This window comes from Haemaphysalis longicornis, unplaced genomic scaffold, assembly GCF_048455015.1.
Source record: "Haemaphysalis longicornis isolate Haplotype H1 unplaced genomic scaffold, Haemaphysalis longicornis Haplotype H1 scaffold_53, whole genome shotgun sequence".
Lineage (NCBI taxonomy): Eukaryota > Metazoa > Arthropoda > Arachnida > Ixodida > Ixodidae > Haemaphysalis > Haemaphysalis longicornis.
The window spans coordinates 394,562-407,322 of NW_027526389.1; the positions used below are offsets into that span (position 1 = coordinate 394,562).

Genomic DNA, 12,761 nt, shown 5'->3' on the forward strand with positions numbered 1-12,761 from the left:
TCAGTGATTCTGGCGAGTCAGTGAGTGGTAGCGGTTTGGCCGGTTGGGTAAAAATCAAGAGAGACTGCTCTCAACGCGAGTTGTGTTTCCTCTGGACGAAACTTTATGGGGCCCCGTCACTGTGGTGCAGATTTTAAAGTGACGGGGCCCCGTCACTGTAGTCAGTGCCATTTGGGAATGTAATATTTGCGAAGCGGTGTCATAGTCCGTGGCAGTGTGCATTAGTTTTCTCCATTACGAACTTCTTGACATAAGCAATCTGGTATTTGGCTTGTTGCGCATATTCTTTATTGCTGACATTCTGCTGGGACACCCACAAATGTAATGAAGGTAACCAGTTTCCTTGAGTGCAGATGAATTCAGCTTTACTGTTCTTATGAATGAAACAAATTTATTTTTAGGGGGACACCCCATCTGATTCATCTTCGTTTTTCTTTTGTTACAATCATTATTTGACGCAGGTCCACTTCTCGTCATCGTATAATGTACGCTCCTCCTTGCCAGAGCCGGGGCAGATGTGTTCATATGCATTGTCGCATTTCTTATTGTTAACAGCTTTGACGCCAACTTTCGCTTTCACACGCAGTTCACATCCTTCATTTGGGTAATACATCGCTGAAAAAAAAACGTATAACATCTTTCTGAGTGAATTAGTACAATTTCAGGCATGAGGAATGCACAGAAAAAACAGCCCAGAGGAAAAAAATTATGGTGGTATTTTCTACGTGTTATTGAAATTCGAAACACACCGTGATAATGCTCGGCCAGATTTGGCTGTCCATTATTTGGAGTTTCTGTTTGGCATGTGTTCACTTCTCTGGCCCGCCAAATGTGCGAAACAGTCTACACCAATGGCGTGTGCTTGAACGTGGTGTATATAAGCCCACAGACAAACCTGAATACAGGTGCTGTACATGTTATCAATGCTTAAATCAGAAGAAAACGTTATCATTCTTGCACTGAGTGCGAAGCAGGTATTACAAGTTATTTAAACATAAATCTGCTGTATTCGAACAAATACGTTTCATTCTTAGGCGCCACTACAGGCTGAACGTCCGGCTTGAAACGGCAGTTTTAGTGCGTCCCAAAAAAAGCTGCGGTAATTTCCGTATACATTTTCCGACAGTGACTTTAAAAATATAGTTACTTCGTGTTTCAATACATGCAGACCCCTTCTTTCTCAAAAACAAAGCACCGACCTCTGCCCGATGACACGAGCAGTGCCCTCGCTGCGATTTTCAACTTGCAGCGGTCGACTACTTTCTATTCGGATTTGATGAAGTGCGTTGAGCGCTCGTCAGGTACAGCTGATTTTGTTCACAATCAGAAACAATCCCACAAGGTTTCAGCGAGATGACAGACGATCACAGCTTTTCTGTAGACTAGGGAAGCCAGCCGGAAAAACACACAACACGGTCGTAAGGGGACGGCGAGCTTTGGAAATTGTTTTTAAAGCAACGCTTTCAACGTCTACCTAATAACGGTTAGCTCGTGGGGTGCGCCCCAAGAATCTCCCAAACAGGCTAAATAAAGACTACTGGCCCCGCTAGGGATCGAACCTGGGCCCGACGAGAGGCGCAGGGATAGCCCATCGTCTCAGCGACTAAGCTGGGCTTACAAGTGGAGACGTGGAGACACGCTTGTTTTGATTGAGTGGCTGAGGAGCAAGAGAACTCTTTTTCGGAGGCGACAAAAAAAAACATACGTGAGGGGGCAGGCAGTGAGAGAGATAAGCAGTAGCTGTGCGGGCCGCCCTCCTCCTCATCATTCCAAAGACTCGCGGCCGACTTCGGTTTTTCGGATGTGAGGACTTTATGGAGATATAAGGTCTCCGCCTCTAATACAAGAGCTCATGATTTAAGCACAGCATCAGCCCCGTTCTCGAATGTGTAATAGTGTTTGTACGTTATGGTGGGCAGCGGCTATGCAACCGCCGCAGGTGAGCATTGTGACTGTTATTTGATGCCCGTTTTTTGAGCGGCGAGATTGACAACGTCTAGCATGACTTCTAGCCCTATTAGCGTGCTCTTTATTCCATAAGCAACTTCCTTTTCGCCACCAAGGTCGTCCTACAGGTGAGAGACAAGTTTAAGCTCCGCTACCTGCGTCGGGTAGTACCGCTTCGCGTGCTGTGCGTGCAGGCGCGGTTAGCATGCCTAGTGTGACGGTCGGACATCGCCACTGACTGCCGCGTACAACCCATACGCACGCAGAAACGCGTTCCCATGTAGAAGCGGGCGGCAGACACTTCGCGTGGCACGAAGAAAGGCCAAGCACGCGCGGAATGTGCGGAAGCACGCGCGGAAGAATGTTAATCTGCAGAAGAATGTTAATCCCCGAGGGCTTGCGGGGTGACGCGCCCACGCGCAGAGCGATGACCGGCCGGTTCGTTAACGAGCTCGTCCTTACCCCCCCCTGTGCGCAACCCAAGGAGGGTATAAGAAGGCGAGCGAACGAGGCTCGGGGGCTCTTTTCCCGACTGGACTTCATCTGGCCGGGCCGAACGAGGAAGCCGCCCGTAGGAGTGATCCGATCGCGCGCTCCCCCCCTTCAACTCGGGACCAGCCAGCCAGCGGTCACATCTCGGGTCCGCGTCCACGATCTGCCAAGAGCACGGACCGCCTACGCCGACCGGCACGAGAATCCCGGCACCCCCCCGAACGGCCCTGCTCGAGCACGTGCACACTGCAGCGCCGCACCTGAACGACTTCTCGGCTCCACGACCCAGCGCCAGCCGCCCTACAGGGTCCCAGCCTTTCAACGGGTGAGCGCACCGGAACCAGTGCTAACTAATGTTAATTAAATTGTACCTTTGAGCCTGCGTTGTCTCTTTTCCCCTCACCTCTGCGTGGACCCACCTAGTTGGTAGAGTGACGCCATCTCCCCTCCGGGGAGCGTCACACTAGATTCCGCGTGCCAAAGCACTTAACGTTTTCTGGTGTTGTTAAATTTTGGCTAACGACACGCGACATCTACATGCTCGGCGATCTACGTACTTAGCTGCGCTATTATATGAGCCCACAACGTTCACTAGGAAAATAGCAAGCGCTTGGAAAATATAGTGCGTTGTGTTCCCCAGTCAATTTGTATATCCCCTGTATATACCGAATCTCGTGTGAATTCCCTGTACACGGAGTGTGCGAAAACGATACAGCGCCGTATCTCAATTTTTACAAGCTTAAAAACACTCAAACTGTGCCAAACATTTCTATTCTGAAAAATCAGCTGATTCTTTTGTTTTTGGAACGAAAATCTGCAATAGTGTCCTGGTTCACAATAGTCCGCAAGAGTTTTGTATTCTAAAAATAGCGTAGATTCGGAATATTTAACTAAGGTATCAAGTGTAACAACGTATTCTTAGTTTATTTTAAAACCGCTTTAGTAATACGCCGCTGTAGCTCAGTGGCTAACGTGTTTTCCTGCTGACACAATGACACAGGTTCAATCGCGGCCACGGCTGCTTTTCACAGTAGGCGAAACGCCAAACTCTCCGTGTGTAAAAATTTCGGCACACATAAACTTCTCAAGGTGGTGAATATAATCCGGAGGTTTCCGCTACGGCACAGCTGACAGCCCACGTAGTAGCATCGGTGTGTCAAACCCCATTATTCAGATTCCAAATCCGCTAAAGTTCCCGTTTAAACCTGCCGAGCAAGATGTTTCTCTGCAAGGATAATTGGTTATACTCTCAACACGTGGCACTGTGTGCCGTTGTTTTCCTTGAAATTAAATGTTCAACAACCACAGTACACTAATTTAAGGGAAGGTGAAGTGAACTGCAGAATTTGAGTGAGGCGTATTATGTAGTTTTAACATGGTGATATCACATTCCAAGTTATTACAAGTCAGTGGAAACGTCATCTACATTGCACAACAATGGAAAGCCACAAGACCATAGGGAAAATTACTCCGTCACCTAAGCCTCCTTACGCAAGGGTGGGGGCAGGGCAGGGGCGTTTTGGTGTCACACCCCCTCTGAAAGTCTCTGGCGCCACATCTATCCCCCCCCCCTTCCTTTCGAACTTGGTTTCCCATATGCTATTTACTAACGGAATCCACTTGCTGTATCGTAAAAAAAATTGGCTCCAATCCACGCTGTGAAGGTGGTTGTAGAAGCTTCAAGCGACACTGTAGGAATTCTCTCTTCTCCAAGTCTCTCGTATGGGCAGCGACGGTAGATATGGTAGGCCTCGCCGCAGTGGTAGCACAGAAGACGATTATCGGGAGTTCGCCATACGTCCGTTTTTCTCGGCGTCTGGTTTCGGGCTACCGGGGGTCGAGCGGGTGACAGTGGGCGGCGGTATGGCGGGGCCTCTTGACGGCGTGTTGGAGCAGGGCGGGGCCGACGACCAGCCGCGGAGTATGTCATAGCTTCTGACTCTCGGGGTACTTCGGATGGCGTAGAAGTTCCCAACGCTTGTTGCACTTCTTCTCTAATCACGTCGGTAAGGGTAGCGACTTGGGGCTGTGGCGGCGTGGGGAGAAATTTCCGCAGCTCCTCTCACTACTGCGCGGATGGTCTCACGTAGGCTTCCAGCAGGAATCCGCATGTTGTCGATGTAGTTCGCATTAGTCGCGCCAACAAAGTTCCGCTCGTACGCACGCATTTCGAGGGCCTTCTCAATTGTAGTAGCTTAGGTCACGAATTCGGCGACAGTTTTGGGCGGGTTTCCGACAAGTCCAGCAAACAGTTCCTCCTTTACACCGCGCATTAAGAAGCGTAGCTTCTTTTCTTCCGTCATATCGGGGTCCGCGCGGCGAAATAGTTGCTTCATCTCCTCAACGAAGGTCACAACGCCTTCGTCGAGGTGTTGCGTGCGCGTTTCCAACAAGAGGGCGGCTCGTTCTTTTCGCACGACGGTAGCGAATGTTTTGAGGAATTCGCCCTTAAAGAGAGTCCAGTTGGTTAGGGAGCTTTCATGGTTCTCAAACCACGTTCGGGCCGTATCGTCTAGATAGAAAAAATGGCGGAAGGTTTCTTCGTCATCCCACCTGTTAAAAATGCGGACGCGCTCCACTTTCTCCAACCAGTCCTCAGGATCTTCTCCGGGGGATCCGCGGAAGGATGGTGGTTTCCGGGGCTGCTGCAGGACGATTGGCGACGCTCGTTCTTGCACCATGGTGTTGGTTGCAGCTTTCCTTCTCTTGGGCGCTTCTGGCAGAAGACCGAGCTCGGGTGGCAATCCTTGCAGTCGGAGGCTGGCTCTAGTTGGACTGGGCTGGCGGCTTGCAGAGGTCGTCATAAAGGGTGCGTACCCTGCACCTCCACCAGATGTTACGAAGCCAAGGACGACGCAGTTGTCTTAAAGGAGAAACAAGTTTGTTGGAGCGAACTTGTGCTCCCCTAACAACTCAAAAGAATACAGAGGCGGCGAAGCAGCGGTCAACAAAGTGACTTGCGTCGGCGAGCATCGCAGAATCGAATGCCGCGGCGTCTTCTGTGCAGACGTTTATCTTTTGGCGCGAGAGTTTCTGGAACCGTCGATTGACATCCAGAACATTGTAGATTACAGAAGATTATTCTGGGCCAGCGGCGTTAGGGCGAAACACTCTGCTTATCTGAATGAGATAGCTCGTGCGGCTTAAAAATAAACAATGGAACTGGTGCTTCGCATGGCACACAGATAGCAGATCCGGGCGCGGCCGGGCATTAAAAACAAAAAAAAATAAATAAACCCGCATATGGCTCACGGTAATATATATATATATATATATATATATATATATATATATATATATATATATATATATATATATATATATATATATATATATATATATATATATATCAGAATGCGAAATGAGGGGCTCGTTGAAAATAAGACAGAAATAAGAGTTGGAAGTCACGACAACCTCGGAAAGCAGAGGGGAGGATGTGGTAGGTCATTGAAACACATAAAGAATTTGGAAAGAAAGAAAGACAGTGGAGAAAAAATGCCCGCCAGGTGGGATCCGAGGTCGTTTTTTCGGATCCCACCTGGCGGGCATTTTTTCTCTACTTTCCTTCTTTCTTTCCAAATTCTTCATCTGTTTCAATCACCTACCACATCCTCCCCTTTGCTTTCCGAGGTTTTCTTGATTGCCATCTTATTTCTGTCTTATGTATATATATATATATATATATATATATAGCTTAGCGAGGGCCTCCGTTCTGGCCGCCTTGATGCCAAGGTAGCATAAGAGGGTTTCCAGCCAAGTTACCCGCTTATGACAGGCTGTAGACGTTCGCGTCACGCCCCTGGGGTGGAAAAGAAGGTCCCCTTCTCCCCGTGTATTCTGAGTGGCGCTGGCTATCACCCTCAAGCGTCAGATACAGCTGTAATAGAATATAAATACCCCAGAAAGTAAAGGAGAACACAGTCGCCCAGTTAGCCAAATTGGTAAGGCCTTCGAGATCTAATCGAAAGGCGTGAGTTCTTTTTCTTTCTTTCATTATCATGTAATAGTAAAAATATTTTAACGTCATATCGGTAAAACATAGTCTAACCATTCTCCTATGCCGTCTTTGGAGTTGTAGACTGCCGGCATTTCTTTCTTATATATATATATATATATATATATATATATATATATATATATAAGAGAACAAAAACTTCGAACAAGGTAAAAGCACGATTGTGGCCTACGTTTCAGCAAAGAGAACTTGCTTTCCTCAGGGCCCTGAGGAAGCAAGAGGAAAGCAAGTTCTCTTTGCTGAAACGTAGGCCACAATCGTGCTTTTACCTTGTTCGAAGTTTTTCTTCTCTTGTGTTCTCTACCATCTTCAAAGTTCTACTACTCCGTATATATATATATATATATATATATATATATATATATATATATCCTGAGGAAGACCTGTCTCAGGTCGAAATGTTGGCAATAAAGTCTCCGAAGAGCGTACTTCTACTTTTGTATATATATATATATACATATATATATATATATATATATATATATATCTATATATATATATATATATATATATATATATATATATATATATATATATATATATTGTGAGCATAGGGACGTTCTTGCCGGAGATTACGCCCAAACACAGCATAACCATCATCGCTTGCATTGTGGACACCAATGGGTGTGTTTCCCGTTTAGTCATGTCAGTGCACCCATCGCCATTATCATCTGTAAAGGATCATCATCATCCTCTCGCTTCGACTGCGATCGAACGTCTGGGCTCGGCGACCGAATAAAGGCCTTCTTGCGAAACGCCGTCTCTCAATATATATAGCGAATCAGAAATGGGAACTGAGGGGCTCGGTGAATAAATACAGAATTAGGGTTGGCAGTCAAGAAAACCCCAGAAGGCAAAGGGGGGAAGTTGGTAGGTCATAGAAACAGATGAAGAATTTTTTGAGTCGGAGAGAAAATGGTGAAAAAATGCCCGCAGGGTGGAATCCGAACCCACGACCTCCAGAATACAGGTCTGGTGCGATATATATATATATATATATATATATATATATATATATATATATATATATATATATATATATATATATATATATATATATATATATATATATATATATATATATATATATACATATTGTAATAACGATACTACGAGCAGCAAGGGCACTTCCTTAAATGGGGATGTGCGTAGTATCGGGACAATCCGCAATAAGCGGGTATGTGCCTGGATCTGGGACTGGCAGCCCCACCGAGAGTGCTGTGCGCGAGACTGCTTCTGAGACCCGCCGAGAGCTCGCTCTGACCCGTTTGGACTTCCCGGCAGTAAGACCTCGCTACAACCTCCTGTCAATAAACCCCACTCCAATATATATATATATATATATATATATATATATATATATATATATATATATATATATATATATATATATATATATATATATATATATATATATATATATATATATATATATATATATATATATATATATATATATATATATATATATATATTGTAACGAAGAGTATGAGCGGACGCCCCAGAGCAAGTAGAAATAATGCAGTGCTATCCGCCTATGCGGGTATGCGGTGCATTGTTCTAAGAAGACGAAGAAGCAGAAGAACGCTCGGCGTCTAGTCTCGCGGAACCCTGCTCTCTGCTCTTGCGTGCGCACGTCTCGACCGTGAATAAACCCCTCTATAAGTGGCTACACAGGAGTCGGCTATCTCCTTTACAAGTGGTGGAGGATCGGGTTTTTGATCCAGTCCTGGAACTCCGGAGCCGCAAACTCCCCGCTGTCATGAACACCGAATGCAGCCAGAGCGCTACGCCTTCGCCGCCGGCTGTGATGTGCTCCGGTGGCATACGTGAGCGAGATCCACCGGGCTTCAACGGCGCTGATGAAAATTACGCGGAAGATTGGCTGTCATCATTCGAGCAAGTGAATACACATAATGAATTGAACGAAGCTATGAAACTAAGCAAAGTGAGCTTGTCCCTGCACGCCGTCGCTGAACTTTGGTACGGGAACAACGCGCATCGCTTTAAGATATGGGCTGATTTCAAGGCTGCTATTTTGTTTACTTTTGGCCGTCAAGCAGTGCGAAAGCTTTACGCAGAACAGCGCTTGCGCGAACGTGCACAGCGCGCGGGTGAAACTTTCACAAGTATTGAAGATGTTGTCGACCTCTGCAAACGGACAAACAGCAGTATGACTGAACGCGACATAGTCAAGATTCTGAAGGGCATTGACAGCGACGCTTTTCAGATTTTGCTGGCTAAAAACCCGCAAACGGTTGGCGACATCATCAGTAGTTGCCACTCTTATGAGGAGCTGAGCAAAGGGCGGGCACTCACGAGGCGCAAAGTCATGCATCAGCCCTTGGCAAGCCTAGCCACTGATGCCCACGAGAATCGTGCCATGCTCCAGCACATCCAGGAATTGGTGCGAGAAGACGTTGCTCGCCAGCTGTTTCTTCTGCCGTACACGGAACCGCCGCGCTCCCCACTTACCACTACTGTTCGAAACGTCATCCAAGAGCAGGTTGCCGAAGCACTCCCTTGTACGCCCGCATCCTCCTGTGGCCGCTTCTTTGACCTACGCCGATAACACCGCTAGACCATTTGCCGACGTCGCTGCGCCCCGGAGTTTCCACGACGCCGCGTTGACACCATATGCTGAGGTCGCAGCGAGGCCCAGGATCAGCTTTCCCATGGCAGCCCCTCCCATCACCACTGTGAGGCCATCACCGCGTTCAGGATATCACGCTTGTAATCTCTGGCGCACGGCTGACAACCGTCCCATCTGTTTTTCGTGTTGCATTCCGGGACAGGTGGCTCGGTACTGCCGTCGCAACATATCACCCCCGCGAGGAATCCCCCCAAATAGTTTCCGTTCCTTGCCGCCTTTCAATCTGCCGCCCACTCGTCCCCTGCACGAGTCTGACCTGTCTGAGCACCGCGACTTCAACAATCGTCGTTCCATGTCCCCACGACGATGCTCTCTGTCTCCTATGCGCCGCCGTCCTGCCTCCAGCGACGCGGAAAACTAGATGCCACAGTTCCGGAGGCAAGAACTGCGTGTCATCGAACAGCCGAAGACCTAACTTTTCCCCATCTAATGTAATTGATGTCGCTGTCGAATGTGTCGCTAGGGTCGCACTCATCGACACTGGAGCCGCCGTTTCGGTTGTAGACGCAAAATTTTGCCGCCGTTTAAAGAAAGTGACGACGCCACATTCGGGATTATCATTACGCACCGCTACCGCAGAACACATTTATCCCTTAGGCGCATGCACCGCACGAGTCGTCATTCGGGACATTCAGTACGTCATCGAGTTCATTGTTCTCTCATCGTGCTCACATCAAGTCATCTTGGGTTGAGATTTCCTCTCACGGAACAGAGCTGTTATCAATTGCAGCCATGCTGAAGTTGAATTCTCCCCCTTCCTGGACTTTCCTGCTACCAGTTTCCCTTTTCAAAAACTTCTCGTTGTCCGAGGATACCACCATTACACCATCCGCTGCCGTCCTCGTGAGTTTATCCTGCAGCGCCGTCTCTGAGGGAAACATTCTCTTTAAGCCGTCGTCCCCGTTCGTTTATCGACGGTCTATTCCGTTGCCCTTCGCCATGTTGACTGTTACGGACGGCCGCACCAGAATTGTGGTCTCAAATCCCGACTCCTGCCCCTGTTCACTGGTCCGCGGTGAATGTCTCGGCACCATCGAGCCGACAAGCTCTTCCGTCGTCGTACATGTGTCCGACGATTTGCCACATGTTGAGATCGACGCGCTCTCTTCTCCATGTTCAACGTCGCCGCCTCCCTCGGAAGTTTTCCGTCATGCTATCGACGCAAATCTGACTCCACAAGAACGAGACCAACTTCTGCAGTTACTACATCGATTTCAGTCGTCCTTCGATTCTGCAAAGACATTACTCGGTCTAACGTACTGTAACGCATCACATCGACACCGAATCCCACGCACCTGTACGGCAGCGACCCTACCGCGTGTCCACCACTGAACGTCACATTATTGACAATCAGGTAGACTACATGCTGCAGCGCGGTGTTATCCGCCCATCAAACAGTTCATGGGCCTCCCCTGTTGTCCTTGTCAAGAAGAAAGACGGCTCTATCCGCTTCTGAGTTGACTACCGACGTCTAAACAAGATTACTCGTAAGGATGTCTATCCTCTTCCACGAATAGGTTATGCCCTCGACTGCTTGCAGTGAACTGAATTTTTCTCCTCCCTCGACTTACGCTCAGGTTATTGGCAAGTCCCCATGGCAGACGCAAATCGACCTAAAACTGTGTTCGTTACTCCCGATGGCTTGTACGAATTTAACGTCACGCCGTTCGGTCTATGTAACGCGCCCGCAACATTCGAAAGAATGACGGACAACATTCTTCGTGGTCTGAGGTGTAAGACGTGCTTGTGCTACCTTGACGACGTCGTGGTATTTTCTCGGGATTTCTCGACGCATCTCATACGCCTAGACCAAATACTGACGTGCATGTCGGCAGCAGGACTCCAACTGAATTTAAAAAATTGTCACTTTGGTGCTCGGCAGCTTATGATTTTCGGCCACATCGTTAGCAAGGATGGAATCCTTTTCGATCCAGCTAAGCTCCATGCGGTGGCGGAATTCCCGAAACCTACCACGCAGAAGGCTCTTCGTAGCTTCATCGGCCTGTGCTCTTATTTCCGCCGCTTCATCCGCAACTTTGCATCTATCAGCGCGCCATTAAATCAGCTCCTCGGTGGCGACAATGGCCTCTCAGCGTGGTCACCGGCTTGCGAAGACGCGCTTGCCACACTATGCCGTCTGTTGACATCTCCGCACATCTTGAGGCATTTCCACCCCAAGGCCCTGACGGAAATCCACACTGACGCCCGCGGCATCGGGTTGAGAGCAGTCCTAGCCCAGAGGAAGCGCGGATATGATGAATACGTAGTCGCCTACGCCAGTCGCACCCTCAAAAAAGCAGAGACAAACTATTTAGTCACTGAGAAAGAATCTATAGCCATCGTTTGGGCCATTACGAAGTTCAGACCTTACCTATATGGCCCCCCATTCGACGTTGTAACCAATCACCATCAGCTTTGCTGGTTGTCCTCCCTGAAAGATCCAGCAGGTCGTCTTGCGCGGTGGGCTCTCAGTCTGCAGGACTACAATATTCGCGTTATATATCGCTCAGGACGCAACCACAATGACGCTGATGCCCTTTCGCGTTCTTCATTGACATCTGATGCTGACAGCATTTCCAGCGCAAGCAGCTATGTAGCTCCCCTTGACGCTGACTCCATGCCAACCGAGCAACGCCAAGACCCTTATCGCTGCCCTTTACGACCATCTGACTAGTTCCACCCCAACTGCAGCGTCTCGGGCACTTAGGCGCCAAGCATCTCACTTTGCCATTCATAACAACGTGTTGTATCGACGCAACTATCTCTCCGACGGGCGCAAGTGGCTTCTGGTCATCCCCCGCCACTTGCGCTCAGAAATATGTGATTCCTTTCACAGTGAGTCTCATTGCGCCCACGCCAGTGTCCTGAAGACCTAACTACGTCTTCGGCTCCGCTACTACTGGCGTGGCATCTACAGCTTGTGCACCAGTACGTTCGCTCTTGCACAAACTGTCAGCGCCGTAAATCCCCGCCTTAGCGTTCGTCCGGCATCATGCAACCGTTACCTTGTCCAATGAGCCCATTCGACGGCATCGGAATTGATGGGTATGGCCCTCTCCCATGCACCGTGGCTGACAACCGCTGGGCCATCGTACCTGTTGACCATCTTACCCGGTACGCCGAGACTGCAGCGTTACCCGCTGCTACAGCCCGCGACGTTTCGTCCTTCCTTCTTCGCCATTTTATTCTGCGTCATTGAGCGCCCCGCGAACTCCTCAGTGACCGCGGTAAGGTTTTCCTATCGGAAGTCATCGAGGTGCTTTTGACAGCGTGCCGTACCGTCCACCCTACCACTAAGGCCTACCATCCGCAGTGCAACGGCCTAACCAGGCGCTTCAACTATACACTGGGCGACATGCTGGCTATGTATGTGGCGTTGGATCACTCTGACTGGGACGTCCTGCTTCCATTCGTCACATACGCTTATAATACCGCCACACAGTCCACAACCGGCTTTTCCCCCTTTTTTCTTTTGTATGGGCGTGAGCCCTCCCGCCCCATCGACACGATTCTTCCATACCACGGCGATGCTTCCGAAACCAGGCCGATTTCTGACGTTGTGAAACACGCCGAAGAGTGCCGTCAGCTAGCGCGATCCTTCGCGACTGAAGAACAAGCTCGCCAGTAGACTCGCCATGATGAGTCCAGACCTGC

The 12,761-nt window shown here is 48.8% G+C and overlaps 1 long non-coding RNA gene across 1 annotated transcript in view; it reads right to left on the reverse strand.

The window, feature by feature from the left end:
* Positions 1–275: 275 nt before the first annotated feature.
* The window catches only part of LOC144140874 (uncharacterized), a 169,736-nt gene continuing 157,250 nt past the window's right edge, over positions 276–12,761 (reverse strand). Inside the window, exon 5 of the long non-coding RNA XR_013316377.1 lies at positions 276–615. This is a non-coding gene — a long non-coding RNA (uncharacterized LOC144140874). The remainder of the gene's footprint in view (positions 616–12,761) is intronic.